Below are 16,280 nucleotides of genomic sequence, written 5' to 3' on the forward strand. Positions count from 1 at the left end.
TGTTTGAACCGTATAGAACCTTACATAGACAACACCTGAAGTACTTTGTCCAGTTATCTTAGGAGGGGTGTTATTGCTTTAAAGGGAATGCAACAAAAACTCACCAGACTTGTTCATGGGATAGAGGGACTGTCTTATGAAGAGAGATTGGGAAAATTGGGCCTGTATTCTCTGGCATTTCAAAGAATGAGAGGTGATCTCACTGAAACCTACAAAATACTTAAAGGGACAGACAGCGTAGGTGCCAATAAGATGCTTCCCCTGGTTGAGGAGTCTGAAACCAGGGGGTGCAATTTCAAAAAAAGGGGGGAAGCCTCTTAGGACTGAGATGAAGAGATTTTTGCTTTACTCAGACGGTTGTGAATCTTTAGAATTCTCTACCCCAGAGGGCTGTGGAAGCTCAGTCACTATAAGTTGAGGTTGGCAGATTTCTAAATGTCAATGACCTAAAGGGATTTGGGGATAAGGCATTGAAGTGAACGATCAGCCATGGTAATACTGAATAGCAGAGAAATCTCAATGGGCTGAATGGCCTACTTCTATTCCTGGTGGTTCATAAGCAATCAGGAGGCTACACAAGGCCCAGCATTTCTTTGCCCAATTTGTTAACTTCGGTTTAGTGATGAATTTAATGGAGGCTTTATCCCAACAGGAAGCAAACAGTTGTCTAAAATGACTAATTATTGTGTTTGATTTAAACAGAAAACATTAAGCATGGTGCACAAAGCTATATTTCCTTCCAACAGAAGATTCCAGATGGAAATAAGACTTCAACGCTATGACCTCAAGGAAATAAATGAAACTCAGATACAATGTTTGCCATAAACAGTGGTTGATGAAACTTTTTCCCATGACAACATAAACCAATACACCAAGCTCAACAAACTTAAGAGCTGAGAGGACAACACTGGTTTGAATGGTTATTCCAATAATTAGGACTTAAGTGGGAGTTAGTTAGCGAATGAACACTTTAATCTTCTCATTCTCTTTCATAAGTGTACAAACCCCACACTGTCCTCTAATTGAATCATCGCTTGGAGGTAGGTTGACTTTATGTAGCAGTGTTGAACCAAAGTGCTTCATACAAGAAGTGCAAAGAAGAGATGACCGAATATTTAGCCTTCAGTTGTTATTGTTATGGCTACACTATCAATAGACATTGCCCATTTCACATCATAGGCATATTTCACAGTTGAAATATTCTGAAACATTATTGGAGCTTCCACACAGGAAGATTGGGCAAGAAATTGGAATGGAGATCTAAGATGAGCCCCAATCTCATTGAATGGGTGTGTGGACTTGGAGGACTAGACGGTCCACTCTTGATTTTATTCCTATGGTCTTAAAAGATGCAACATTAATTGTTTACAATGGTTAAAAAAAAATAACAGCCAATCAGAGTATTTCATACTCATAGCTATTGTTTTCCCAGATTTCGCCGAGTTGTATACAAGATCCAGGCAGAGGAAAACCACAATCAAATTCCTGTACTCTCTATCCCTTCAACTATCAAACTCTTCTTTCTGAATCTTTAACAAGCTCCAAATACAGGAATGGTAGATGGAGCTAACTACCTGGCCTGATGGGTTGAGGTAGCCATCATATTATCTGGCTCACTTCCAGGTGCCATTTCTACCCTTCTCCCAATTGAGAGTAAATTCTTTTGGATTTTCTTTTCTGCCAAAAGGATATGATTCCAGAGGAAGCGTCAACTGTAGAGTCTTCTTCTCAGAAACCTTTCTCAAACTCTTCAATCCTGTGAAGCCAGTAGACAAGAGTAGACAGAACAGACAGGGGCTCTGGGTGCCATAAGCTAGGAAGGATGCTTGGTACTCAATGTAAATCTTGAAGCCAGATTCCAATACTGATTGATGTTATACATGATCTAAAAGAATCCACCTCTGTGACTGTTTTGGGATGCGGCTCCTGGGAATGTCAGTACAGTCGAACGTCTTTCAGTCCATTAAACCTGGACTGGTGGCAGCTCCTCCAAATCTGCTATCTATAGCATTAACTAAATACGCATCACTAAAGAAACAGAAAACCAAAGATACAAGAGTCTGAAAAAACGTACCAATAGACTCAAGAACAGCTTTTTCCCTTTGAATGGGCCTATCATATATTAAGCTGATCTTTCTCTTCACCCTACTTGTAGCTGCAGCACTATATTCTGCCGCCCTATCATTTTCCCCTATATATTCTATGAACGGTATGTTTTGCCTGTATAGCGCGCAAGAAACAATACTTTTCACTATATCCAGTATGTGAGAATCAAATCAAAATTGCCTGTAAAAAAAATGAACCAATACAGAACAGCATACAAATATTTCCTCTATGGCTGTGCAAGTTACAAGAACAACAACTTTTCTGCTCTAAATTGTATATCAATTGCAGACTTGCAATGCTGAAACTAATCATGAAGTTCTGTGGCTCCATAAAACTATACAACTCACAATTCAACTCTTAAATCAAGACACATTGGCTTAATATTTAGTTACTGAACCACTTGAGTTCCAATCTAAAGAACCTTTGAATTATTCCAAACACTTTAATGGTGTCATCTCAAAACTTCAAACACTAATGATTTAATAAAGATAATTGTGAACTACTACCATAAAACTTCTAATCAAAAAAAAAATCAAGCAATAAAAGAAGAGGTTGAATCATTTTCTTCTTTGCGTGGTCCAATATATACAATCAGAAGTTGTGGAACATATCCGGATCGATCCTATACTAAGGAGACAAAGTCAGCGGAGGAAGAGCCCATGGTTGGGTAATACCCAAGGGTCTTGCCAGTTCTGCACGTACTTCAATACTGGAATAGTGAAGGTGAACACCACACCATTAAAATAAACTGCTTTTAGTGAGCAAACGAGTGGTTCCCCTAAACCAGAGTCATGTGAACTATGCAGAAGTGAAGTCATGTCCCTAAACAAGATGTACAGTGTGTCCTTTATCACATTTTATTCCTGTCCTCAGTTCAAATTGGGCAATCCTCATACTATTTCTGTTGGATCGATCCTTCATCTTCAGCATGGTCAGTGCAGGCTTGGAGGGCCGAAGGGCCTGTTCCTGTGCTGTAATTTTCTTTGTTCACATGTTAGAACACGCTTGTTTTAAAAATTGGTTCATGCTCAGCATCACTTGCTGGGCTCATGCTTGGTTCCGTAAGCAGAAATACCACTGGGCTGTGGTACAGTGTGCACATGTCAGCTTAATTCCTGGCAGCTTGTGGTCAATATTAATTTCAATTATTCTTAGCGACAGGTGAAGAACTGTGAAAAGAGATCCCTCAGCAAATATGCTGCCAATACTAGGCATGGACAGTAACACAACTGTTCTCATCATCTTTTTGGAAGCAGTTCACAAATACTTTGTGCCTTGACATGCTTCCTCAAGTGGAATTGCAGACATGCAACCTGTTCACTGACTTCAGCTACAGGGACTTTTTAAGTCAAGCTGCCAGGTGTTCAGAGTGCAATGTTGGTTAAAATTCCCAATTTCAAATTCCCTCTCTTTCACCAGTATAATACCTCACAAACTCATGATGTGGAACAACACAAGGGAAATTTCTCAATCCTTTCCCCAATGGGTCAATACCGTTACAATGCAATACAGGAAAGAGATAGAGAATCCGGCGACAGTAATCTCTACCTCAATGCCAACAAAACAAAGGAGATTGTCATCGACTTCAGGAAGCATAGTGGAGAACATGCCCCTGTCTACATCAACGGGGATGAAGTAGAAATGGTCGAGAGGGTGTCCAGATCACCAACAACCTATCCTGGTCCCCCCATGCCAACACCATAGTTAAGGAAGCCCACCAATGCCTCATCTTTTTCAGAAGACTAAGGAAATTTAGCATGTCAGCTACGACTCTCACCAACGTTTACAGATACACGATAGAAAACATTCTTTTTGGTTGGATCACAGCTTGGTATGGCTCCTGCTCTGCCCAAGACCGCAAGAAACTACAAAAGGTCGTGAATGTAGCCCAATCCATCACGCAAACCATCCTCCCATCCATTGACTCTGTCTACACTTCCCGCTGCCTCGGCAAAGCAGCCAGCATAATCAAGGACCCCATGCACCTCAGACATTCTCTCTTCCACCTTCTTCCATCAGGAAAAAGATACAAAAATCTGAGGTCACGTACCAATCGACTCAAGAACAGCTTCTTCCCTGCTGCTGCCAGGCTTTGAATGGACCTAGCTTGCATTAAGTTGATCTTTCTCTACACCCTAGCTATGATTGTAAAACTGCATTCTGCACTCTCTCATTTCCTTCTCTATGAACAGAATGCTTTGTCTGTATAGCTCGCAAGAAACAATACTTTTCACTGTATACTAATACATGTGACAATAATAAATCAAATCAATAATGCACCAAACCTGCTCACTTCAGCATACCATAGAACCCCTACAGTACAGGAGGACGACATTTGGCCCATCGAGTCTACACCAACTCGCTCTGAAAGAGCATCTTACGCAGACCTAACACCACCACCCGCCTCCCCCAATTCCCATAGCACTTATCAGGGCTAATCCACCTAACCTACACATCTTTGGGCATGAAGAGACAATTTAGCATGGCCAATCCACCTAACCGGCACATCTTTGCACTGTGGGAGGAAACTGGAGCACCCGGAGGAAACCCATGCAGACACGGGGAGAATCTGCAAACTTCACACAGACCCAAGCTGGGAATCCAATCCGGATCCCTGGCGCTGTGAGGCAGCTGTACTAGCCATACATATTCACTTTTCTGAGAGATCTATACACAGTAGAATTGTGAGAAAAACAAGGACAAAAAGCTATTGAAAAAGGAGGCAGACATGTGCCCAAGCCAAGAACAGCACTGGCTGTAACAGTTTAATGAAGATTCGGAGAATCTTTGGGCAATAATATAAAGGATATCACAAGAAAACAGATTTGGCACTTTACATAGAATTGAACATATAGTTAAAATGCAACCCTTGTAACTCTAACAAGCTGGTCTTTACTAGTCTCATTTGCCTATTCTTTCTTCATCCTTGTAATGTCATCCTGTTCTGCCTCTCCAGGATACCCTGTAGTCGGGACCCTGGCCCCACCTCTCTTAACTATCGTCACAAACGTCCTTACTCTTTTGATTCGACCGTTAGGGAGTTTCGAACCCCACATTAGCTCATCAACAAGACTGCCTACTTCCAAAATATTACTGCCCCAACAGAGCTATTGGTCTATCTGAGACACTTCAAGATTCAACATTTCCCTTGCTTTCCCTGCCCACCTCACATAACCTCCAACAAATCCAGAACTCTTCCACTCGCATCCTATCCCTTAAAGCTTCAGTCAAGTCTCATTCCCACGTGATTCACGGCAACACCTTTTGCCTCGCTTCCATTAGAACTAGAACTCTCCCCAAATCCATCCTTGCTTTCTCCTTCCCATCTTAATATTTACCTATTCAGCCAAAATGGTCAATCTTCCCACAAGTCTCTCTCTACTCCTGCACGGGTCTGCACTTCAAACTCTGCAGCCTTTTTGGACATTGTGACATTTCGCAGCACTAGATAAACGGTTATAGTTTTCTTGTACAACACTAATTTTACTCTTTACTATTTTGATAAACAAAAAAAAATGATACCCTAAGGCAGAGAGCTCTACCAATGCTCACGGTGACGATCGTAAATCATTCAAACTGGTGAAATTACAGCAATTGCATTCAAGGTTATGAAAGTGGCATTTAATAAAAACCACTCTCTACTCCATAATGGTAGAAGTGACTGAACTATGGTGCAAATATTATTTCAAGCCAGTTTTAAGTATGCAAATTCATTGAAATGGTACCAAATTCTGCAAAAATAAGTAAACGCAAAATACTGCAGATGCTGGAAATCTCAAATAAAAACAGAAAGTGCTGAAAATCTTAGCAGCATCGGTGGAGAGAGAAACACAGAGTCCATCATGACTCTCTTTTGAAACTATATAGTAAGAACAAAGCTGATGTGTGTGTAGTCCTCAGTGCTTTGGAATTTATCCTATTTATGCTTGTACAGCCTGGTACATCCACAATTGTTTGGAACTGACAAATCTGAACATGAAATTTCAGATTGGCTGGAGAAGATTACATTGCTGGCTTCTGCCAGAAAGCCCGCATCACTGCCAGCTGCAGTTGGTATAATGCCAGCACCAATGTCAAAGGATCACCGACAAACCACCTCAACATGGCACTGTCCACCTTTGGAGATTTCATCGTCACCTCACAAAGTGCTACCTCTCAGGTTGCCACCAGTGCTAGGGTGTTGGCACAGAACTCGGTCGAACATTACCAAAATGCTTTTGATGACAACTGGAGGCAGTTTGGAGTAAAACTCCTGCACAGAATCCATTTTAACAGAGCAACTGGGGCAGCGTGGTGGCACAGCACCAGGAACCCGGGTTCGATTCCAGCCTCGGGTCATTATCTGTGTGGAGTCTGCACGTTCTCCCCGTCTCTGTGTGGGTTTCCAAAGATGTGCGGGTAGGTTGATTGGCCATGCTAAATTGCCCCTTAGAGTCAGGGGGACCAGCAGGATAAATATGTGGGGTTACGGGAATAGGGCCTGGGTGGGATTGTGGTCGGTGCAGACTCAATGGGCCAAATGGCCTCCTTCTGCACTGTAGGGATTCTATGATTCTAACTGCTTATCCATTCCAGTGAAGAGGGAAACTGGGTATAGCACGGACAGAGGGACAAAGCTACCCTTCTGCTGAAGGGAGTAGGAATGAGGAGAAAACAATCAAAAAGCGGTAGTTTCAGATACCGTGCAAATATTTTTCCCTAGCTTGCCAATTCCAGAGCTTGACGCATTACTCAGAAATGATCTCCATGGCTGCAATTGTCACAAATTAATTTAATTGAATGAAAGCATCAGCACCAGTATATCAAATGCTGGATTACTGGCATAATACCAATTTATTGCAATGCTCTAACAAGTCCTATAGCAACAATATCCCAGAGTAGCATGACATAGATTTCATTTATAAAAACATTTTCCCTTTCCTCTAGACAACCAGCACTCGCAGATGTAGACAACTCCTGTCACCCCCACCCAAAAGGCTATTTGTTATCTGAGAGCCTGATCAACTGGCATCATCAAGCTATTTTACCTTGCTGAACATCACAGCTGGGCCTCATATTTCCCAGCAAGAGTCACTGGCGAGTGAAGGTGATGAACTCTGTCTGATTTCCCCAATCCAGCTCCTCTGGGCAGCTGCAACAGCCTCACAGATAGCACAGCCCAGGTCAGTGATTCGGTTCCGAAACCTTCCTATTCTCTATGACCCAGTATCTACTAATCTGAGCCACTACATGGTGGCACAGTGGTTAGCACTGCTGCCTCACAGTGTCAGGGACCTGGGTTCGATTCCCGGCTTGGGTCACTGTCTGTGCGGAGTCTGCACATTCTCCCCGTGTCTGCCTGGGTTTCCTCCGGGTGCTCCAGTTTCCTCCCACAGGCTGAAAGACATGCTGGCCATGTTAAATTCTCCCTCAGTGTACCCGAACAGGCGCCGGAGTGTGGCGACTAGGGGATTTTCACCGTAACTTCATTGCAGTGTTAATGCAAACCTACTTGGGACACGAATAAATGAACTTGAAAACTTATGTTACCAAAACTACGATAGGATCTTTCAATCTGACTGAATTGGAATAATGGATAAGATAATGTTTCAGTAGCTGGGTCACAATACCTGTACCATCATCATCAAACACCACCCCTTCCCCCCACCTTTTTCCCTTCCCTCCCCAATCCTGTTTGGAGGCCTTGAAACTAAAAGCACGATCGCTCGGTAAAGATTTGATTTGGTTTATTGTCACATTTATTGGCATCCAGTGAAAAGTATTGTTTATTGCGCACTCTACAGGCAAATATGGACAGCACTGCACAAAAAACATCGACATTTGTTTCTGCAATCTCCTTCTGTGCACATTTCAGCTGTTAATACCAATACGGGTGCATTTTCTTTGAAAAAATAAGGTCAGTCACTGGGACTATGACTTCCTAGGTAATACTCTCCTGCCAAGGATTACCACAGTCCAGGCAGAGTTCTGCTGCCCTGCACAAAGTTTATCAATCTGCATCAAGACTCTTCAGAGCAGCCTAATAATGCATTTTAAATCCATTAACAATCCCTGTGCAGTCTGATATCAACCTAGAAAAATAATCTACTCCTGTTCGGTTGCAGAGAAACTACAATTTACTATGCCCCCAATCCAAAAAGGGTCTTCTACAAGCACTGTGATGGCAATTAGCAACAATTTCTCACTATTATAGGTTGCTTATATACTCTGTGAAATTTAGTTGCTCTCTCTTTAGTTGCTTTCCCTGTTTTTACTGAAAGCACCTTGTATCTATTTACCATCATGCCATTTGAGTTCACCCAATTTAAAAAGTCCCCCATTTCTTACGCTATTTGCACTTCAGCCAGGATTTAAAATAAGAATCTTCCCCAAGCGACTTTTGAAAAAACACCCTTGCCATTTCAGAAGGTTCCATGACCCTAGTTTCTAACAGAGATCTGTCCCAATAGATGGTGAGGGGTGGAGTGACCTTTTTAAATGTCACATCAAAGGATTTTACAGTCTGTCACAATATGACAAGACTGCACACCACAACAGAAACTAATTTTGCTCTTCAAATGTTTTCCAATTAATATTTCACAAAAACAGAAAAACCAAAGATCATGGAAAGAAGGGGAAATGGAAAACAATGATAAATGGTAAATTATACATCTGAAGACTCTTAAAATCTGAATGTCTACAGAACGAGATATTCCTGACTTCATTTGTTTCCTTCCAATGTTCACTCCTGAAGGTGATGACTCAATAGATTATGGTTCCACAGACATTGACACCTAAGACCATAAGAGGTAGGAGTGGCAACAGCCCATTTGGCCCATCGCGTCTGCTCCACCACTCAAATTAGATCATGACTGATGTGATAATCCTCAACTCCACTTTTCTGCCTCATCCCCATAACCCTGGAGTCCCTTACTGATCAAAAAAATTAAAACCTGTGCAGCATCTCAGCACTTTTGATTAGTATTGAAGACATTCCTGATATGAAAGGTATCGCAGCTTGATCTTGCCCAACATCCCCACAACATTTATCAGAGGTCATTAGGTAATAATAAAGAGCAAAATCCATGCATAATTTTCTGTTCTCCCCCCTAAACTCTGTAGCCAAAGCAGACTATAATGCTTCGGCCATCATTGCAACTGAGATAATTGATCACAGTTGCAGGAGTAGACTTGGACATTTGATAAAGGTGTTCCACCCGTTGCTGACCTTTACTTATCCCCCTTCTTTCTCACCAATTACAATGGGAGCATTCTGATTCAAAAAATCATGAGTTCAAGTCTTATTTCAAAGCTTGGAGTCTATAATGTAGGCTGTCAGTTCATCACAATACTGAGGGAACTGTGGGAGGTGCTAACTTTTGGATGAGATGTAAGCTGCAGTTCGGTTTGCTCCGAGTTATAAAAGGGCAAAGGGCTAAGAAATTCTCTCACACAAGCAGAAAATGCTGGAAGATCTCAGCGGGTCTGACAGCATCTGTGGAGAGACCCTTCAAGGATTGTCTTGACTCAAAATGTTGGCTCTGTGCTCTCTCCACGAATGTTGTCAGATGCGCTGAGATTTTCCAACATTTTCTGTTTCAGATTCCAGCATCTGCAGTATTTTGCTTTACAAGAAATTCCCCCTGATAGTTTTACCAATATTTATCCTTTAATCAACATCACCAACCAGATCATTATTATTATTATAGTGGGGCCATGTGAATTGCCCTGTATTACAACAATAACTACACTTCAGAAGAAGGACTTCACTGGCCAATATTGGGATGGCCCATTGTTGAGAAAGGCACTAAATTAATAGTGTTTCTTCTTTACAACAATGGGGACCAAAGATTATATGAGGGGGGGTAGGGGAGGGGGAGGAGGAGAGTGGAGTGTCATCAATAATGAAAGAAACTATACTGAATCTTTGGTACAACAGGTATTAAACATGCTATAAAACTGACATGTCAAACATAGTATTTAGGAACCATGGCCAATGAATATCCATCTTCCTCAAGTGTGTATATTACTGTCAATTTTATTAGGTATCTTAGAATCATAGAATCCCTACAGTGCAGAAAGAAGCCATTCAGCCCATCGCTTCTACATCAGCAACAACCCTACCAAGCCCCTATCCCTGTAACCCCATGTATTTACCCTACTAATCTCCCTGTCACTAAGGGGTAATTGAGCATGGTCAACCAACCTAACCCACACATCTTTGGACTGTGGGAGGAAACCCACACAAACACGGGGAGAACATGCAGACTCCACACAGACAGTCACCCAGGGCCGGAATTGAACCCGGGTCTCTGGTGCTGAGGCAGCAGTGCTAACCACTGTGCCACTCCTTTGTTTCTGTGACGTCTTAAATGTAGAATGGAAGTTGTTTAGATAAAATGGACAAATTTAGTAGAGTTTTAGACCCAAATAAAAATCCTAGTCAATTGTAGTTAGCTAACAAGGTTTTATTTATATTTCTCTAAATAAACTGAAAAGTAAACTATTGTTTTTCCATCCAAGTGACAGATACATTCAAGGATGGGCAGCCTTCCAAAAATAATTAAGCTACACCCTTAAGGAATGGTTATGTCCTTCCTTGTCTGTGTATAATCAACATAAGTTATGAAATTGTACAATGTGTGCTCCTCTACACAATTCAATGTTAACTCACACAAACACCAAAATATTGTGGTCACCGGAAATCTAAAAGAAAACAGAAAATGCTGGAAATACTCAACATCTGTGGGGACAGACTTAACATTTCAGGTGTTTGACCTTTTATCTGTTCTCTCTCCACTGATTCCACCTAGCACGCTACTTATTGCCAACATTTTGTGCGCGTGTTTCTAATTTAACTAACTGCCATCTTCCCAATAGACTAAAGACACAGTACAATCCAGAAAGGTCCCAAGCTCAACACTTGATGCTGAGCTAGTGGATCTCGGCAAGACAGTGATGGGATGTTGCAATTCAGCTTTGGTGTCCCCAGGCTCACGAAGGCAAAAAAAAAGTTTCCAATCTTAAATCATAAACTCAGTGGCCCTATGTTCTAAACAAGTGTGAACACTTGGTGAAGAGGGTGAAGCGCTAAAGAATACCAGAGTCGAATAACCTGATGGCACTCGCTGTCTACGTTCATACATAAAGAATGACAACTGGCCTCTACTTAGCCTCTCTGTCCCTTTTCCAATCAGTTACAAAAACAAAAAATAGGAGCCTAAGAAGCAAGGATAGTGTAATAAGGCACCATCTGGGAATCAGATCTTTGTTACAATTGAGTGCTATGATTCGCCTCAAATGACGCTTTGTGCAGTATTACAGAGAACCTGTGAAACTGATACGTCACCAGAGGTAGAAGAGAAGGGAAGAATGCAAAACTAACCAAAACAAAATGTTGAATAAAATGAAATATGCCTTTATACTGCCTCCCCAAAATATTTAAACTTAAAACATTGAGTTGTTCAACATTTGCAAATCTTTTGGCCTTCATTTCTTGAATCAATACTCTCCAACTACAGGAACAGGCAAAGTGTGCATGGGCCCCAATGCTAGTATAACCTCTCGATCTGCCAACACTGGTTAAGATTGTCAAATTCAAGTCTTCTCCACTCGGGATAGAGTACAATGACAGCCAAATGTCAACCGGAAAATTGAATGTCACCCCCTAGTAAATGCTGAACTTTCTAAAGGATCCCAGCTTTTCCACATATTTTGCTTTTGTACCAAGTCTGTAAAATACTCAAACAGAAAGGGCAAGTGTTGGAATCCCAGTGTGTCAGGCAACATCTGTTAGAGGGAACAGGACTAATGGATGCCAAAACTGCCATTCCCCATTCTCAACACAGGTGGTGAGTGGCCTGTAGAGGCTTTCCAGAATTTGATGTTTGCTGAAATGGTACCACAGTTGGTAAAGTTGGCAGCAGTCTCCTCTCTCCCCTCCCCCCCCCCGCCCCCCCATTAGAAAATAAACGGAGAACAACACTCACTCTGAGGGGGTGGGGAGAAGAATGGATCACCTCAAAATTTTCTCTCTGCCCTTTGTTACTTTAACAACAAGCTTCTGTGCTTAACCTTATTTTATTTCTTTACCCAGGGGCTTGCTGCACCCAATGCAAACAGGATACAAACTAGGTGCTCACTTTACACAGTGTTCGAAACTGGCGAGCAAAAAGCAGTGAACCGCCCCGGTTTCCATTGACAAGAGTCAGCAGATTTCACCTGTTCTGTTCTAAGAATGAACTGCATGCTGCTGGGTCAACTTGGTGATGCATTCCTCCATTGATTCACCCTTTCCATTCGGCTACCAACTCTGCTTAAAAAATAGAGCGCTCTTTTAAACCTCACAGGCTTGATCGTTTGCGACTTATTCCAACAACAGAAAGGGGCATTATGCAGAGCCCCCCCCCCCCCTTCGCTGAGAGGAGGTTCAGAGACACAAGGCATTTGACGTGGTTACAACTCTGTCTGCATGAGCAAACTACTCACGACAGAACAAACCAGGTCACTGCAGAGGCTACAGGAGCAGACAAAGAGGCGACAACTAGCGCCAGAAACACCCCATCCACAGCACTTTACTCATTCTCCCTGGTGAGTTGTAGTGAGCCATTAAACCTAGTCAACTACTGTTGCATGCAATTAAACCTGGTTAACTATTGTTACAAGCCATTAAACCTGGTTAACTACTCCAGCAGCCATTAAACCTGGTTAACTACTGCAAGCCTTTATACCTGGTTAACTGCTCCTGCAAGCCTTTAAACCTGTTTAACTACTGCTACAAGCCTTTCAACCTGGTTAACTACTGCTATAAGTCACTAAAGTCGGAGTCAATATGGAACATTGACACATCTGTTTAAAATCTACACTTACATCATCTCCAGTTAGCGTTTTAACAGAATAATCCCTCCTGTGTAACTTGTGTGTCTGATCTTTAAAAGGCCACTCGGTATTCAGTCTATACTGTAAAGTTGAGCTGCCAGTTTAGTTATCACAGGCGGAGAGGGGGGATATTGATGCAATGTGTATGCAGAGCCCGGCTGTATGTGTGGTTAAACCAACTTGTCCCACCAAATGTGTGTATGTGTTTTTTTTAGGTTGTTTGAATTTCATACAAGGAGCCACTGAGTCCGCCTACCGAGAGTGTAGGACCCAGCAGTCTCCCAGGCTGAATGCCGGGCTGGGCAAGGAGGTGGGAATGTTCCTCCTCCAGCCGGCAGCTCCAGTGTGGATCTGTTTGAACCCCCACTCGCCCTCCAACCCTCCCTGATCCCTCCAACCGGTACTAACCCCAAATGCTGCTCTTCATCCGAACGCGGCCCCCTTCTCTCCTATGGATCTTGCACCCTCGCACTCGCTGAGTGTGTGCCTCGGTCTCTCTATCTTTCAGTCCCGGAGCCGAACGTGTCAGTTTCGCGGGGCAGGCGACCGGAAAACGGCGTCTTCTGGTAAAAATGCACTCGAAAAGCACCTCTGATTCATTGCTGCCATTTTGAACGCCTTGTACTGAAAAGGAGCGATTGCACAATGTTAAAATTCCCCATTTTTTTCTGTGTGTGTGTGCTGCTGGTGCTAGCACGGATCCATTCACTGCACTGACTGACTCTGCTGGTTGGAAAGCCCCTTGTGTCAATATCACTTCCTCTGTCTCTGGAAATCCCCTTCTCTATAAACAATATAACACCCAGTACACACACAGCAGCAGCAGCACTTTGACCGACTGAATGGCTAAACAGCCTTAAAGAGGTACAAATGTTTCAGAATCTGCCACTTGTTGTGAACTCCTTTTCCCCTTATAAATGTTTCATCCACTTTTTTGCTCAGGCACATGTCAAAGCAAAAGGTCGCCAAATATGGCCTGTGAGGTTTAAGGCTGCTTTAGTTAAATTGAGAAACCGTGGGTTGTTAGAGAGAAGAGGAGAGGACGCCGGTACTGGCATCAGTGACGTTAGCAAATGTCCAAAAATGCAACTTCATTGACACTGGAATTACACAGTACCTCCTGCCATCCAGGCTGATCCCCTCACTGGATGCTATTTATCGACATCAACTCCTCGAAATGACTAACCCTCTCTCAAATTAGAATACCAGTGCCCACTTACTCTTGGTTAAATGTCGAAAAGAGCCCACCCCCTTTACTTTTCTTGGAACTGGGTGAGTTGTGACATTCTGGCCTTTCTAAAGCGTGGGAACTATCTGTAGAGCAGTTATGTAGGGTGTGTTTGTGTGTGTGTGTGTGTGAGTGAGTGCTACCACAAAGGACGTGGCTTTCTTGCCCATCTCGCTTGTCCCAAAACCATAAAATCCTGCCCAAGGTCAATGGACCTTGCCCATTGTCAGCCCCTTGCCTGCTCCAATTCCCGTGGCAGACAGGGCGATAGAATTCCAGCAGTGCTTCCATTTGCTGCTTTCCTCCACCAAGTCAAACTGGCATTAAGTCCGGAATTCCCTGCCCTTCCTAGTTTTCTTTCTCCTCAAGCCCCCTCCGAGTTGATCACAATCCACTTCCATTCCCACCAGGCTAATCAACTTCCCATCTAAACGGTTCCTTGTTTCTCTCTCACTCTCCACACAGCAGTCATCAATTGTGATTTCGCATGCGATTTCGCATTCTAATCAGTATTCTGTAAATTGATTTTGTGTCTCTGTGTGCCTTGTTTGGGAGCAGATATCCACTCCATCTGACGAAGGAGCAGGGCTCCGAAAGCTAATGGCATTTGCTACCAAATAAACCCCACCTTCCCTGCTGCCTAAAATATGGTTGACCACCCTCTCTCTTGTCCTTGTTGCCATGTGATAGATGTGAAGTACTGTACTCCGGTTAGGTTACAGACACCAGTATTTTGGATGAGATGAAGTTACAGTACGCGGAGGCTGTGCGGGGAAGCACTAGAATAATCCAGTCTGGATGAGGGTTTTGGCAACAATACATTGAGTGGGGATCGAGCTGGACAATGCTACTGACATGCATGGCTCCAACAAGCATCTCTCTGTGTTTATCTCCCTTCATCACCATTCCCCCTCCTCTCCTCTCCTCTCCTCTCTCTCTCACATCTTCCCCAACCCCACAACAGCAGACCCTTGCTCCCCAACCCCCATCCTCTGACAAACTTGCAAATAAAAACAAAAGATGTTGGAAATACTCAGCAGGTCAGGCAGCATCTGTGGAACGAAACAACGTTAACGTTTCAGGTCAAAATTATCTTTCATCAGAACATTTCATTGCAACCCGAAATGTGAGCTTTGCCTTCTTTTCACAGATGTTGCCTGACCTGCTGAATATTTCCAGCAGTTTTTGTTTTTATTTTGAAATTTCGAGCATCCATAATATTTTACCCTAAAGAAGTCTGTTCTTCCAGTGGTGGCCTTTTGTGAAGCCTCTTCCTTCGCCTCACCACTGGTGACCATGCTGAGCGACCAGGCTTTGAAATCCCTGCCTATGTCCTACAGCAGTGATGGGTAAGCTAGGCTAGTGAGGGGGCCTTATGACTGGCTCGCCTTCATCTCAGTGGGCCACAGATTTGAAATCAGGCTTGTCCACTAACCATGATCCCACCAATAAGATTAAATATATTGAAGACACACCAAATATTTCATAAGTTATAGAAAATGCTTAATCATCTGTATATTAACAGAACCATCAACTTCAAATGATAAAAACAAAATAAATACACTTACCTTACTTACACCATACTCAGCGCTGTTTGATTGGACACAGAGGGAATGCACAGCTCTCACAGTCGTTGTTGCGTGCAATCAGCACGCACCTCACTTCATGTCCCCTTGCTTTCCAGAAAAATAAACATAGAAACTAGAAGCATGAATAGGCCATTCAGCCCTTCGAGCCTGCTCCGTCATTCATTATGATCATGGCTGATTATCAAATTCAATATCCTGATCCCCCTTCCCCCCACATCCCTTGATCACTTTAGCCCCAAGAGCTATATCTACTATCTTCGTGACATCACATAATGTTTTGGCCTCAACTACTTTCTGTGTAGTGAACTCCACACATTCTGGGTGAAGAAATTTCTCCTCACCTCTGTCCTAAAAGGTTTATCCCTTCTTCTCAAACTATGACCCCTATTCCCACCATCGGGAACATTCTTTCTGACTCTACCCTGTCTAATCCTGTTAGAATTTTATAAGTTCCTTTGAGGTACCCTCTCACTCTTTTAAACTCCAGTGAATATAATCTT

General features: G+C 42.9%; 1 protein-coding gene across 1 annotated transcript in view; it reads right to left on the reverse strand.

Annotated features, from left to right (window-relative positions):
* The window catches only part of traf3 (TNF receptor-associated factor 3), an 86,502-nt gene extending 72,820 nt beyond the window's left edge, over positions 1–13,682 (reverse strand). Inside the window, exon 1 of the mRNA XM_078234094.1 lies at positions 13,372–13,682. The gene's annotated coding sequence lies outside the window, so the exon portion shown is untranslated. The remainder of the gene's footprint in view (positions 1–13,371) is intronic.
* Positions 13,683–16,280: the final 2,598 nt, after the last annotated feature.

The sequence above is a fragment of the Mustelus asterias genome, chromosome 18 (genome assembly GCF_964213995.1).
Source record: "Mustelus asterias chromosome 18, sMusAst1.hap1.1, whole genome shotgun sequence".
Lineage (NCBI taxonomy): Eukaryota > Metazoa > Chordata > Chondrichthyes > Carcharhiniformes > Triakidae > Mustelus > Mustelus asterias.